General features: G+C 39.8%; 1 protein-coding gene across 7 annotated transcripts in view; it reads right to left on the bottom strand.

The window, feature by feature from the left end:
• tnk2b (tyrosine kinase, non-receptor, 2b) overlaps positions 1–16,030 on the bottom strand; it is a gene marked incomplete at its 3' end in the record, with an annotated part of 84,767 nt that overhangs the window by 66,130 nt on the left and 2,607 nt on the right. For 6 of the 7 annotated variants that reach the window (XM_079614156.1, XM_079614154.1, XM_079614166.1 and 3 more), the window contains exon 3: positions 2,822–3,004. Of the gene's footprint in view, positions 1–2,821; positions 3,005–16,030 lie in introns of those variants that run through there. The other variant, XM_079614165.1, reaches the window with a different exon arrangement.

Genomic DNA, 16,030 nt, shown 5'->3' with positions numbered 1-16,030 from the left:
GTCAACCCTGTTGTCTGTGTTCTGTATTTCGCTTCAGGACATTTCATTCAACCGAACTACCCACAAGTGCTGATTTAATACTCACACAGGTCAGTTTATTTGACGAATTAAACTTGTGAGGTAACGCAGCGCTGTTTCACTTGGTCTAACATTACACTATCATACTAAACAGCATTTGTGAGAGTTGAAAGTTATGTTATTCTATGTGTTAGTTTGTTGGCTGTATGAGGCTAGCAGTAAGCTAGATCAACATTAGAATAACATACTGATCATATTTTTATGTACATTTGCTCACCTGTCTAATAAAGTACATGCAACTGCAGCATCTCTGTCAATTCGAAGTTAGTCACAGACGTGGCCATCTTGGCATCTCGAAAAACGCCACGCTGATATGGATCCTCGTTTTAGTTTTCCTTTTGTCCCAAAGTCTGCTTGCCATGGTCTAAAATGTTTGAACGAAACAACAACAGCGTGAGCGTGCCGCTAGACATAATGCAGTTGTCCACGTCTGTCGCCATGGTTACTGTGGCAGTACGAGCGGAAACCAGGGATAACGCGGATATTACATCATTGACAGGCGACAATGACCAGGAACAGTGACCAGGGATGAGCTTAAACATTTTTTACAAATCTTTGGGAACTTTTGGGATATTGTAAGTACAAAATCATACAAAAAGTACAAAAAGATTTACAAAAACCCTACATATTGTACCTTTAACAGGCAAAAGCAGCACTGTAACTGTGCATGAGTGTGAACCACACAAGGATGAGCTCATGGGTTTAGTGTTTACTCGACTGAGTTAAACCAGGTCCTTAAGAGACACACCAAGCCAGGTGAGCAGACAGTCAGCTGACAGGAAGTGAGGGTTAGAGAGACATAAAAGGAGACTTTTTTTTATCTGTTACTGTTGCCTTTAGTACTTTAACAGATTTTTATAGCTTATGTGGTGCATAAGCAGGCATGAGCGCCGCTTTTATGAATGGATTTTTTTACTGTGTGGGTGGCTATCATTGGCATGCCATACTATATACAAAGTGACTGTGTATGTATGTGTGGGCGTGCTCTTTTGAAAACAGAGGTGTTCTGTGTTAAGAGACCTGGAATATTGCATCATATCCTGCTCTGTTACATGACACACTGCAAATTATCTTATCATTCTGTAACCTGCTCCCTCCTTCTGTCTGGTGTCATCGGTCTTCATCCCAAATCCCAGTCTGCCAAGGACCACATTAGGAGCACTCCAGGAAGCCTTGTCACCACTGACATATGTCCTTGAGGTGGGGGCACAGTAAGGCAATGCTGGCCCATTTGAATAAGTGGACTGAGAAAGGGGGTGGGGGTGGGCATGGGCGACACACTGGAAGTGACAGATAGAAGGGTTAAAATAACATCATGCTCTGAGCTCCTTCCTTGTACCTCCACGCAGAGCCCCAGAGTTGAGCCCCAGAGTTGTCAGTCTTGGCTCTTCAGTCTCTCCTGGCATTCGCAACACCACTCCACAAGAAGCACGCTCGTGGCTATTTCGGCACACACAGACATACACTTCCTATGAGGTAAAAATAGACACACTTCCCCTGATGGGAGCTAAACCCCCCAACCTCTGCGAGCCTCCCTTCTGTTCTAAAAAAAAAAAAAACGCTCAGGGACATTCTTATCGAGAGGCAAAGCTGATGTGAACGTCACAGATTGAGTTTATCACCTTGCTACAAAAGAAACCCTAAGACCAACACTGTATCAGAATCAAAATCCATAAAAAACTAATAATTCTGTTATCCAGAGATCCACTCATATGCCAGGAGACATGAACTGTGCGACATGCATATGGTCACAAACGCTCACTCACGCACAAAGGCATTTCAGCAGGTGTATGTCAGAACTGCTCCACCTCCAGATAAAAATCTAAAAGTGTCGGTAATGAACTCTTTAAAACCCTGTTCTAATTATAGTGCCGTTAGACTGAGAAGGGAGCCATGCAGAGTAGATAAGCGTACAGTAATTACACTCAGCCGGAGATCATTTCCTCTCAGCAAACAGTGCTGAGAGCACAGACTGATGTTTTTCACTGACTGCAAAACTTTTGCACCATGACGCTATGCCAGGCACTCAGCTTATCTCAGCCCAAAACAGCACAGTGCAGTCTTTGTGGTGTGATTCGAGAAAAAATATCTCTAAATAGTCAGATATATGGGGCTGACATGTTTGCCTTCTGTTTATAAAGGAAACAGACGACTACAGGTTGTTTTTTGTTTTTGTTTCATGACCTAAAGTCACCAATATGGCCTGGAATAACATGACAAGCACACCCTTGGGTATGTTTGCACAGTGGAGGAGTGTAGTACATCCAAATCAGGTAAAAGAGACAGATCTCGAAGCAACTACAGGGGGGCTACATGAGGAGGCAGGTCAAGGCTACGGACCACACGGAGGGTGTTTGATTCTGGATAACACGGGCGAGCAGAGAGTCAAATGACGGAGTTCCAGGCACTTCAGTGCACAGAGTAATAAGATACAGAGCCCTCACCTTCGTTGTCCATTTGACCCTCCACACAGCTAATGATGGATGGGACATGGGTAGAGAGCTGCGTGGCATGTGCGCAGTGCAGTGATAGACATACATGCAAGAACACGCATGCATAGACGCACAATAGTGCCTGCTGCAAATGCCAGGTCTCTCATAATAACTGAAGTCAACACCAGATTTCATTCAAAAACAAAATTGCTTCAACAGAAAATACCCCCTAGACATAAAACACACAGTTCAACTTATTTTCAGGTGTAACACCTTTAGGATGACATGAGCACAATGCAGAGTGCACTTACCCAGCTGTCCGCTATGTGGGAGGACTGTTGGTTGCTTTAGCTTTATGGGCAGTGTGTGTGTGTTGCACAGCAATAGGTTCACACACAGCGAGCAGGCAGGCTGTCTGTGCAGTGGCTGACTTCACAGGCTGCTAAGTCCATCACACCATCGTGCACATCTCCGTCCATGTGGATCCACTGCAACTGTATTACAAAAAAAGAATTGGGATTATTACAGGGCTCCAGACTAACATCTGAGAGCAGTGGCACCAGAGCCACAAACTTCTACAGCACTTGACAGAGTTAGGACTCTTTTAATAAAATTAACCATTGGTTTTTCGTAGTATCATACATTTGTAGATCATAAAAAACAGGTGAAACGCATGGCACCTTATTACCATGGCTAGCCTTGTAAATTCTATGGTACTGGTTATGAAAAACAGTAATGCACAAACTGCTATAGCTTAACAACAGAAAATACCAATATTATATTTCATTGCTCCTTTAATACATGTATATATGGCTTGACATTAACACCCGCCAAACTGCCACAAGTGGGTGCGTTTAAAAAGACATCTGAAATAATAAACTAAGTGCTATCTAGTGTTGTCAAAAATATAGATTTTTCGATACATATCAATACTGAAATATCTAAAACTCTTCCGCTTGATAAACAATACCAGCTGCGTGTTCTCGCTCTCTAGTCTCTACAACAGCGAGTTGACACACAAACCCGCGTCGCTTTACTCACTCATTTACTTTGCTCTGGATGATTGTTGGTGTTACAGGGCTTGGATTTTGGTGAGGGATTGCGCGTATAGAGCATAATTTTACTCATTCCCGCAGATTTGGTCCTCACACCTAAAGTGCGTGCACAAAGTATATTGGCAATATAAAACAGTGCAATGGGTTCATGCGTCAGGTCTTAAAGCGACAGCAGCCAAATATACCAGCTGCCAAATTATGAGATAATATTAGAAATATCTATATGGCAGTTTTTCCTGATGTTATCGATGTCAAAATTTTGGCCAGTGAAAATGCTGAGTATAGCTAGTAACCACTAGCCGTAGTGGCTGGTGATTAAAAAAAAGTAAATGCATAGATCCGCATCTCTGTTTGAGTTCTTCAATGGTCTAGTGGTAGATCTTTTGCCAAGCATGTCAGAGGTTATGGGTTCTAATCCGCACTCGTATATTTATTCATTTTGTCTCATCAAAACCGAATACGTTTATCAGTGGTTACAGTCTATATCAAGCAGGGAGGGACACGTTTGTGTGCATTTTGTTTTGTGATTTCACCGGAACAAAGAGTCTCCGCAACGGCGATAGATTGAAGAGCGCGTCCGAGTGAAGACTGAATGCTCTGCTAGTTAACTGGAGATGTTTTATTTATTTGTATTAGGTACATCAGTGCCTTACAATGTTTCAAAAAGTGACGGGGGACAATATCGATCCTGAGAAGAAGTGGTGGGGACATGTCCCACCTGCAAATTACGCCAATGCACATGATCAATAAAAATGAAAGCTCCACTTTCACATGAATGCTTTACTTTGCGTGTCAGAATGTTTGAATCCATGTGCTAACACACTATCACTGTAAAGCTGCTTTGAAACAAACAAATATGTGGTAACAAGCACTGGATGGGAGGAGCGCTTTTGTTCACGCATCAGTGTTGAAACAACACTGACTAAAGTAAAATTGAGAAATCAATATTTTCAACCCAGCCCTAGGCATCACCCTCATGTTTTCTTCATTGCTGCATATATTTCACATATTTATAATGTACTCCCTGTCAACTTATGAAAAAGCCTGAGCTGATAGTATCACTCCTGCACACTGCTGATTGTAGTCTGACTCCAATCTGTATGAATACACTTACACACCCACATACAGCTCAGGCCTGCTGGGAATGAGCACAGCATTAAATGGTTCACAGCATTTAAAGTTCATTTAAATGTGCTGTAATTACCCCCCAGAGACACCCTTGCTTCAGCTGCGTTTACAATAGCCTGGAAATATGTTCTTCGGGACAACAAGCAAAAGCACCTTTGAAAAACATTTCCTAGGCCTAATCAGAATGTAAAGTTTTGCCAAACCAAAACTTTTGCCATATTTTGCCAAAAATAAAAAAATAGAGCTGATAACCTTTACAATTTTGCTGTATATTGCTTGGTTAAACAGGGTATGAGACAAAAACAGAGAAAATAATCCACACGTGTTTTTCAACAAAGTCAATTCAGGAACATTTGCTAGTATTATTTTAACTTTTTCAAAGGCAGACTCTAGGACTGTTTTCAGAAGGCATCTAGTCTCTGATTAGGACCCGACAGAAGCCATACATGCAGGTTTAGGTAGGTCATTTACAGATAAATTAACTACTTTGGATGAAAAGGAAGGAGGGAATTTGCTGGGGATACTTATTATCACTGAAAATGTACAGTATGTGTGAGAACTAGACTGGGTTACACACACCTGCAGAAACTGAAAGTGAGATCTCTCCTCAGGCATTGTACGCCATTCTCAATATCACTCGTTATCTAGAACTGACACCAAGACCCCAAGCAGTGTCTTTCAACAGAGAATTCACACCATTACCCTACACCACTCAGCATCCATTATTTTACTTTTTGTGATGCACCAAACTCACATGGCTTTAAAAATGGTGTCTAGAGACTAGCTGACTAATCCTACTGCTGCTGTTAGTCGACAATGGAAATACTAGTAGTGGTTTACTTTTTTTCACCTTTATGTTTTGCTTTATATTTTTACAAAAGGCTACATTCAAATTACTGTTCTGTTAAATGTTATAATTAAAAAATATATATTATTATTATTAAAGTGTATCTGGAGCAGAAAACCATTCAATTTCACCGACCTCAGACCTAGCATGCATTCGTTTTTCTCTGTCACTCGCAGCGGGATCAGAGAAATATCCACTCTGAGGACAAGCAAGATGAAATATCCATTTAGAAGACGAGAAATGTTTATGCACAGCTAAAATGACTTCACTACATTCACAAGTCTGGCAGTTCTACTGGGTGTCTGAAAAAAAAATTATTTGCAACATCATTGCGGAGATATTGCAACGACAGCAACTCTTCAGCAATGACAGCCAATAACTAGGTCTGTGGCATTTCTCTCCTTCACAGCGGTGTGCTTTTGTTCCTCCCTAAAAGCCCAAACTTAATGTCCAAATCAACTAAATCAGTGATTGTCGTAAAATGCTGTCTACCGTTGCTAAACTGCAGAATTGGCTCGATAAGAAGAGTTATTAATACTGCATAAAGCCACAAAAGACTTTCTGAGGAACAAGTCAAATATACTTTGCTCGCACTTAAACTGTTAAATAAACACAGAAATGTCAAAATGCCCAGCTTGGTGAGTATTCGCTTAAACAGTCGGTTGTGACTTCAGTGAACATAAACGGTTGGGAAATAAGTTGCATGTGTAACAGTATATTGGATCCGTGCATTTGGTCTTAAAGTGACACCAGCCTAATATTCCTGCTGGCGTCTGTGTCCTTAATGTTAGCCAAACAACAAAAGACAAAGAAATAATCACTCACTGCTCTTTATTATATTTAGTAGGATTCATCTAGATTTAATCTAGATTACATTTATACAGTGTAGAAAATGCAATGTTGTTTTACATTTGATTATTTTCTGTCGATTATTTGCTTGCCAATAAATAAAGAGTTGTTGTTAAAGGGGTGATGAAATGAGAAATCAAAACTTTTGACATAAGAGGTCATCATACTATAAGAATATCCTGTAAGTTTCAGAACTGAAAACTTCCTTGTTTGTCAAATAAAAGCTTTTATTGACACCAGGCACAGCAAACGACGCTATGACGTCAAAGGGTATCAAACACCGCCTCTGCAGAAGAAGATCAACGCCTACTTCCATGCCGTTTACGAAATGTTGTGCAGTGCCTGGTTGTGGAAGAAGACAGTCGCTGCATAAGCTTCCTTCAGATTCCAATATTAGGAATGCGTGGTTAAACTTTATTTTTAATGAAGTTCCAGCTGACGTGGGTAAAACATTGCGCGTTTGTTCGCTTCATTTCACCGCGGATTGTTAGTGGTATTAACTAGCGATTTCTTTTTACAGTACTTACTCTACCCTATATACTAGTGTTATAAGCTAATCATTGGTACGAGCTAAAACTGGGTACATTCGATTAGCATGAAAACACATCCCAGAGAACAGTGGACTCAGTACACATGTGTTCACTTTGCGCCGGAATTGTCCTTTAAGAGTTTCCTGTTAGAACGGTGTCGTGTTAGCGGCCCCTAAGTTAATAACTAATGATCTTTGCCATGGAAGTGAATCAATCAAAAACTAACTTTAGCTTGACAATAACTTTATTCTAGAGCTGCTGTTAAACCAAAACAATCTTTATTACTTTAAAGTTATTATCACTGTAAAGCTGCTTTGAAACAGTCCATATTATTAAAGCGCTAGCTATATAAATGAAGGTGACTTGACTTGACTTGATAGTGGACGATGGGCGGAGTCTGTGCCCAGTCACCAATCAGTGGGAAGCTTAGGAATGCCACCAGGCGCCTTGCCCTGAATCATTCTGATTCACATGGCCACCAAACCTCCACCTACAGCGAGGAACAGGCAGTTCAGCGTCAGACACACCAGCCCATTCTACTCTCCTGCACACAAAGAACACTTTTGTCCACAGACAGACATACACAGTGGACCATTTCCTCTGCAGTCCTGGGTAACTTGTTGTGGGGACTGACGGCAGATGACTGACTTTTTCAGCCGAAAGACAAACATTATGTAATTAGAGTTCAGGGAAAGGGCTGTGTTTGGGGCGTTGTGGGAGGAAACTGCTTTACCAAACTATCACTAATCATCTCATTACTGTAGGCGAACACTGTTGGTTCCAAATAATGACAGAGCACAACTTTTAGACAAAATGACAACACACAGACATTGCGTGCTTGAACACATTTCAAAGCACTGAGTGCCACTGACATCATGGCACCACGGGGAGGGAACAGTGCCATGGCGCTCTGCGCTCACTGTACCACAATAACAGCAGTCATTCACTGTACCATAGAGAGATTTAAGCTCTCCATAACAATACATAGCCATGTCACTTATCTACATATTAAACAAGGTTTTCATGCAAACAGTGGTTTTCTTTTCTTTCTTTTTTTGCAAGCCCTTTAAAACATTTAGTTTGCTTTAAGCACCAACAATTATTCATCTATCAGAATTAAAAAAAAATAATATACATGTATATATAATAAATATATATATTAGTCCTATCATTCAATTAAAACTTTAGCCTAACTAATTAACTGCCAAATGAATGTAGAAACAACAAAGACAGTAGCAGTATATTAATACCAGTGAGTTTTTTTTTAATCGCTCATAAAAGGCAAACGTAAAATGCTCGCACCCGCACAGTTATTCATATTGGTGCAGAACTAAAATCCACATGGCCACACGTGTGTCCATGGGCGTGGAGCGAGCAGAAAAGATCAGTTCATTCCTATGAAAAAATGCTCGCTCTGTTCTGCTCGCTCCGCACCCGTGGACACGTGCGGCCGCGCGCATTTTAGTTTCACTTTCAAACTAGCGCCAATTCGCGGCGAATTGCTTGAATGGTGAGTTCAGTGTGTGTGTGTGTGTGTGTGAGTGTGAGTGTGAGTGTGAGTGTGAGTGTGAGTGTGAGTGTGAGTGTGAGTGTGAGTGTGAGTGTGAGTGTGAGTGTGAGTGTGAGTGTGTGTGTGTGTTCACAGACTGCACTGTGTTCTCCTTTGTCTTATCGTGCTTGAATGGTTTAAAAGCATTTGCATGAGTTATTACGTGATCACATAATGTAACACCAAAGGATGGTGGGATGCTGTCTTGTCAAAGGCACAGAGCTCATTTGTTTTTGTTTGGAACTATTAACCTATTAAATAAAATGTATTATACTGTAAATGTTCATCAAAATGGTACAAAAGCTTTCAATATAGGAGTTTTTAACTATTATTAAAAGGTTTTTACTTTGCTTTGTGGTGGGCACTCTTACATGTCATTGACCCATTTCATTAATCTCACATTAACTTTTATGCTTCATGTCACACTGCCTGAATTGCCAAACTTTACTACATTTTCATCCAGATTAGGTATTGAAATGATATTGTACCAGTGTACTATGCTGGTACAGCATGCCGTATAATACGCCGTGGTCCTATAAATGAACACTTTCAAAACCATAGAATTAAAATTTTGCAACTGAACCAAAAAAAATTAAAAAATCAGACCCAGACTAAACCGAAAGGATTATAGCAAATCACTGTTCTTTAAATTTGGTCCATGATGACAATTGACAAGCACAAACCATAGCACGAACAAGTACAAACCTTATGAATCATAAGCAAGCATGAACAACTTCACTCATAAGTTAGACAAAGTGCTTAAAATTATTGATAGGCAAATAAGAAGAAACAGAGCCACAGGCAGGGAGTTGGTTGACAGGTTGCTCATGTATCTGAAAAATGAACTTGAGGCTCTTAAATAAACACAGAGTGAATGCAGGAGTCTGTAACTGTATCATGAACAATGGAGGGTAAAGCAACAGCCCGACTACTCAGACTGTGTGGGACAGCAAGAAATGCATCCACTTCTTTTAGAGGGTGATATACAAACATTACACACCTGCTTTCAATGCTGAATCATAGGGAGCTGCGTTGAGTCATTCTTTTCATCATTACATCTGTGATGAGCTGCATAACGTCATCTTTACAAGGGAGGAGGACCACTCTTGGCTCCCGTGTCAGTTAATGGAAAACTACTGTAACAGACTAATTACAAATGTAAAAAAAAATGTACTGTTCTCGGTAGCAAAAAGCGTTGGAACTATGTTTATTTAACTATTTGAAAAGAAAAAAATATTAAATTAAATTAGTTTATTCTTTATATTGATAATAAATATAAGTAATACATTTAAACCGCATGTAGCCTTCAAATTAGTGTTGTCACGATACCAAAATTATGACTTCGATACGATAAAATACCTCGATACAATGGAAAAAAAACTTAAACCGTGAAAGTAATTGAAAAATATGACAGAACTTACAATTCATTGTTTTATAAATTAATTTAAAGAAAGCTTAAAACTCTGTTCCTTCTTTTTTAAGTTTGATCATATTTCATTATTTGACTTCCGGCTCAGTACTGCACAGACTCGGGTCCTGCGTCCATTACCGCGCAGAAGCAGGTCCCAAATCTGCGCAAGATGTCAGCGTCATATTAGGACTTTGGCGGCTTCACTTTTCACCGATGGAAGAGAGTGAAGGGGTATCATCCCTCTTTTTTTACAGTCTGTGGTTTAAACATCGTTTATAAAAAGATCAAGTGAAAAAATTAATAAAATGAGGAACAAAGAAACAAATATACATTAAACAACAAATTGTTTAGTTCCGTCTTTACGTTACAATGACAGCAATGGTTATATATCACTGTCATTTTCGGATTCAATCGTGCATTTAAAGTAAAAGATTTTTCAGTAAAAAACATTTGCGAAAGGTAAATAAAACAGCTGGGATAATTTAACTATGACTGGTAAAACGCAAAACAAATGTTTAACCATGACATATAAAACAAACAAGAACAAACATATAGCTTCCATATTTTCATTCAAAAAGATGAGTTGATCTACATGTTCAGGTGAGAGCTGAGTGCGAAAGGCTTGCTGTCTATTAACTCCTAATGTAATGTAAAAATGTTCTACATTCTGTTGAGCACAAAACAATCACTGCAAGAATAGATGCTCTCTATGAAAGGATTGCCTCTTGATTAAAGACAGCGTGTCGAAGCCATTCACTATGGACTTGTGGACCTCGCTAACCACTGAATCACATTATGTAACACTAACTTACATCACTGAAAGGGAAATTCACAGCACAGTATTAGAGACACAGAAACTATCTTTGACATCACTGCACGTTTTTGAAGACATTTTTCTGTCAGTTTTCATATCAGACAACAAGGTGCTGCCATAACCAATCAGATTTTTTTAAGCACACATTTTTATAATTAATCACTCGCTGTCATGTATGAGTTCTCGGGTACTCATGTCTATCCCTAGCAGTAATGTAAAGTTTCTGGTGTGTATGCACCCCGTGATCAGTAATGGGAGTAATATCTCTTCACGTCGCTAGAGTTTGGACTTCTTTGGTATTCTGCTGTAGAACATTATTAGCGTTATCTCTTAGATTTAAAGGTGGGGTATGTAATTCTCTTTTTTGGCCATTTTTTTCAAAATCACTTAAAATCCTATTCCTAACCCACTTACAGCCACTAAAGCACTGAAATAAAAATTAAGCAATTTAATCATCTGTGGAACGGGCAGGACTCGAAAAACTCCAGCCAATCATTTCCAAGACCACCTAGAATCATTGGACAGTAAGTGTGTCAATCAATCGGTCGTACCATCCCCCCTCCCCCCCCCCCATGTCCATGTTCTTTGAATGGGTGGAGTCAAAGGAAAGAAGGTAGCACCATTTGAGTTGTGTATTTTCAAAATCTGCCAGCCGTTTTGCAAATCACATACCCCACCTTTATGTTGAAAAATTATACCATTTGTTCAGGTCATTGTTTGCTTGTAGATGTAGCATCCAGGTTTAACCAGTAGTCTTGTGTATCATGTTTAAACATGATACTCAGAACACATACATTTTTCTCTGTTGTGTATTAAAATTAATTGTGCTTATCGTGTTTAGGGTTGTCAAGAGTACCAGACCTTTGGTACCAAGTCCCCCTACTGAATTAAAAAAGATGCCAGCATTTCTGCAGTACCGGTAGAACTGAGTACAGATATATTCGGTAGTCCCTGATAGACGCATGTGTAAGCGCTCTGTGAAGAGCGTCAACGGTTTCTATTTACTACATGTTTTTGAAGAGTTGCAGCCAATAACAGACATATCTGTTGAGAGCATTAACGCAGTGGCCAATCAGAGGTATTTAAGGTAGCTCAAAAGACCAGAGCTTTCGCTCACCGCGTGCTTCAGAGTTCTGCATCCTCGCAAATCCTTTCATTATTATAAAGTGGAAATGCAATGTAATTAAGAGATTCAGATTTTTGCATGAGTGTAGATCCAGTGAGTATTGTACATTCATCAATAGCAATAATTTTCTTTATAATTAATTTCTTATTTTAAATGTGTTTTTCTGTATAATTGTAATAATATTAGAATTTAAGTAAATTCAATAATATTATTGAATCTCAATTTTAAAAAAATAATAATTTATGTCACGTACATTAAGTCAATTGACATTTAAATATGTCATTTTGGTGATCAAAGATGAGTTTTAAGAGATAAAATTATTGACTACAGGGGGGCTTTAAGACTATCAGTCAACAGATTGAATGTGTGTCTCCTGAACCTATTCACTTGATCATGGCAACTAGAGACTAACCTGAATCTGATCAAATAAGAAAAAGCTTATTCAACATCCTGGTTTCACTGCTAATGATACACAAAGAGTAGTATTAAGTATTAAGAGTAGTAAGTATTATACTGAATGCTTGGGGGGAAACACTTCTATCCACAATACAGATGTGACTCATGGTCAATCAGTCAGAAAGAGACATGACAACCCATTCAAGTGTAAAATGAAAGAAATCAATACGTTGCCTCAGTGCAACCGGATATTCATCTCTATTTGGTGACACAACACAACACATTTCCTAAAGGCTAAACTCACCCCATAGTTTTTTGGTTAGCAATACATTCCAAGGTTAACTCATGCTAATGGACAGATAATTACAAAGAACAAATTGTCAGAGGTGAATGATGTAAGGACGGAGCTTTTCATAGTTCCTATGTTCCACAGTTTGTAGTCTTATATATTTACTCCACGAACTAACTCTAGGAACATGCAAACAGTGATAGACGAGCCTCTCAACCTTTACGCTGAGGAGAAAACCCTGAGGGGACCAAGCCAAACAGGATTATGTATTTCTGCTCAGCTAGCGACATTGATTGGGCATCAGCCATACGCTAATACTTTTTCATATACTACTGTCTACTTTCTTTGTATAACAGTTCTACAGAATAGCGTATTAAGACAGGACTGTTAGACAGATCGTAAAGAATGGGAGCGCTATGTGCTCAAACGCCGTTTTCAGCGCCGTCAAAATAAAAGTCACAACAAGTGTGGCTTACGTCACTTCTGAGTTCCTACTGGCGGTGCGAATACATCCAGGAAAATGGCCTCGGGGAACATTGGTTCTCGGGGAACCGCCCTGGTGGCCAGTTTCAAATAACCAAGTTTCTAGAACGGAGCGAATGGGGTCAGCAAATAGTCAGCAAATGTTCTTCTTCCTACTAGAGAATTACTACATCTGGACTGCACAGATTGCAATTAGAGGTTTTGTCCAACTAATTACACCTTAAAGACATAATTTCAGCTTTGTGGTTGTAATAAACATTTACAACACGCAAGGAATAATTGACGACAAGCCATTGAATTATTAGAAAAATAATGCACACCCGAGGTGGTAATGTAGTCAATTATGTAGTATTACTGTAGTATCCGCTTATACTACAGTTACCACATCTTGAAACATTGTTCAGATGATGAATTTCAAGACGTTTGTCAAGTTTTTGTCATTAAAACGCTCTTGTAGGACTAATTTCTTACGCATCTAATCCCATGCCTCCGTTGCTAATTCCAAAACGTCATTTTAGAGTTAGTAACGGAGGTTTGAGCCGCTGATAGCAGAGTAATGCTGGACACACTTAACGACAGACACATTCTCTGACTGTGAATGCAGCAGATTTTAAACACCGCTGTGAACACAAACTGAGCGCGCTGAACACACGTGTATGATCAGTCATAAGTATCAAATTACATTCAAACCCGGCCTTACAGAAAGTGTGTGTCCGGTTTTATGCAGTTATTAATGCAGTTATGAGAGAGAGAGAGAAGCATATATGTGTGTCAATATTATTATTTATTTATTAATTAAATTTGTTTTAATTAATTCGGTCACTCTTTTTTCTATTAGTGACAGTAGACTAGCCTAATAAATGAAACACAAAGCCCTTTTAACAAGTATGGGCCTATCAATAATTCTTTATTTGTTATAGTATCTGCAATAATTACGAAAAACCGTGCAGCAGGACTATCCATTTATTTATATTTTCAGTTTAATTTTCTATTGATTATACTGTAGATAGGACTATATACTTTATTTCTTAAAATTAAACTGCATGTTTCCATTGATTGTGAAGTTAGACATTGAAAATTGCAGATCAAGCGCATGGGGCTGCATGCTTTTTCTTGTTATGAATTGTATCCTATTTTCCGTTATTACAGTTAACTACGCGAAGTGATATGAAACTGTAATGTGGTCAAGACCTGCCGGAACTACTTTATCCATGCTTTCCTGAAAATAATTGCACACCGTAGAGCGTTCGTCAACCAACCAGATTCAAGCATTCAACGGCTCTGTAGTGCAAGAGATAATAATCTATGTGAATTAGTCTAAATTAGTAAAACAAGTAAACACAACTCACTGCTGCCGAGCTATAATAATAACTGAATATCCCCAAACAGCCCATCTTTCACCAACACAAACTTTTGTAGAGTAGCCTAACCTTTCAAATTAAAGTGGGATGTGGGAGAAAATTGCCTTGGTGTGAAATCTGGAGCGCTCTCCGTCATCTCTCGTGTCCTGCCATTAACGGCCAGCATCTGTCGTGCCCAGCGGCCATGTTCATATGAGCTATGATAGTAAAGATCAAGTCAAAGCAGGACTAGAAATGTTCTTGGCGTTGGTATTACTCCGCATTAGAGAACAACATTAATGAAAGCACTTATTAACACTCAAGCAGACGACTGCCGTAAAGTGCACAACCATGAGTAAACATCGGGGTCTAAGAGCTGGGAATGGGCACTGCTAAATGTTAACACACCACAATTACATCATGAGCTAAGCTTCAAATTAAACGCGATATATGAAACGGGTTATGAACAACACACCACCGCAGAGTCAGACACAGAGGTAGAAAAACAGGCACACTCATCACAACGAGCTAATAAAACCAGTGAAGGCATTGATCCGTACTCAGTCAATGAGCAGTTAGAGTCTGAACTGCTGTGAAATTGACTGGTCTAAATGCTTCACTATAATAACGAACCGCATACAAAAAAATTGGCTGAAGGGCTCGATGCGATTTTCAACCGAGCCAACAACTCGCGCAAGCCGTTTATTCTGTGATCTCTCATCAGAAGCTGTTACCACTTTGGACTCGGCCTGCCACAGAGAAGACTGGCATGTGGCCACATTCATAAGTGGTGAAGGGATGCTGCCGTTAACTTCGGGCACACAGCCAGTGGAGGTAATCCAGGGCTCACCGAGCCTGTCCAAATGAAAGCCGTCACCTGAGTCTGCGATCTGCTGACTACACAAGCATGGTGCTGCTTATCAGCTTGCATCCTGAATTTCTCAGAATTTCAATCCTCTTCTAAAGGCTGATCTCCGTGTGATTTTCTTTTTAAATTATGATGCCGTCACTGTGAAGTTGAAACTGATCTTTAACATCTGCTGCTACTCGGTGAGGTCAAGGGTACAACACACGGTTTGTCAAAAGACACACTAATGATGACACTGTGTACTAATTACGGTGTAATTCTAGTGAAATGTAGGAATGGTCTACACTAATACTGTACGTTTTCGTTTGAAGACGCATCTTTTTCTCTATTGTTTTGGCCTTCCGTCCACACTGAGGTGCTTTCACACCCGTCTCATTCAGTTCGGTTGAAATCGCACTAGAGTTCGTTGTCCCCCTTGGTGCGGTTCATTTGGGCAGTGAATGCAGCAATCGCACTCGGGTGCGCACCAAAAGCGGACCAAACAAGCGTACCGAGACATCCTCGGAGAGGTGACTTGTGATGCGCCTTCGCCACGTGCAGAGCATTAAAACATTATATTCAAGCCGCATCCTCGCCTCATTCCCAAATGTTATTGTTTGCCTAAAGTGGTGTAGACAAACTATATAATAAACTATGACCAGGGCTACAATCAGCCCATGTAGTCGTCTCTCCAGAGTAAAAGGCGGCGCGTTGTCTGCCGGATTTTCCTCCTCTCGTTTACTTCCGGGAGTTCTGTTAGAATTTTCCCGCACGTTAATTCTGACCAATCGAAGTGCAGTTATGGAAATACGTTCAAGACACATCTGGCCAATGAGTGAAGTGGATGTTGTCACGT

This window comes from Phoxinus phoxinus (assembly GCF_949152265.1).
Source record: "Phoxinus phoxinus genome assembly, chromosome: 5".
In the NCBI taxonomy this organism is placed as follows: Eukaryota; Metazoa; Chordata; class Actinopteri; order Cypriniformes; family Leuciscidae; genus Phoxinus; species Phoxinus phoxinus.
The sequence above is the reverse complement of the archived record's forward strand: the minus strand, read 5'-3'. Positions and strand labels throughout refer to the sequence as shown.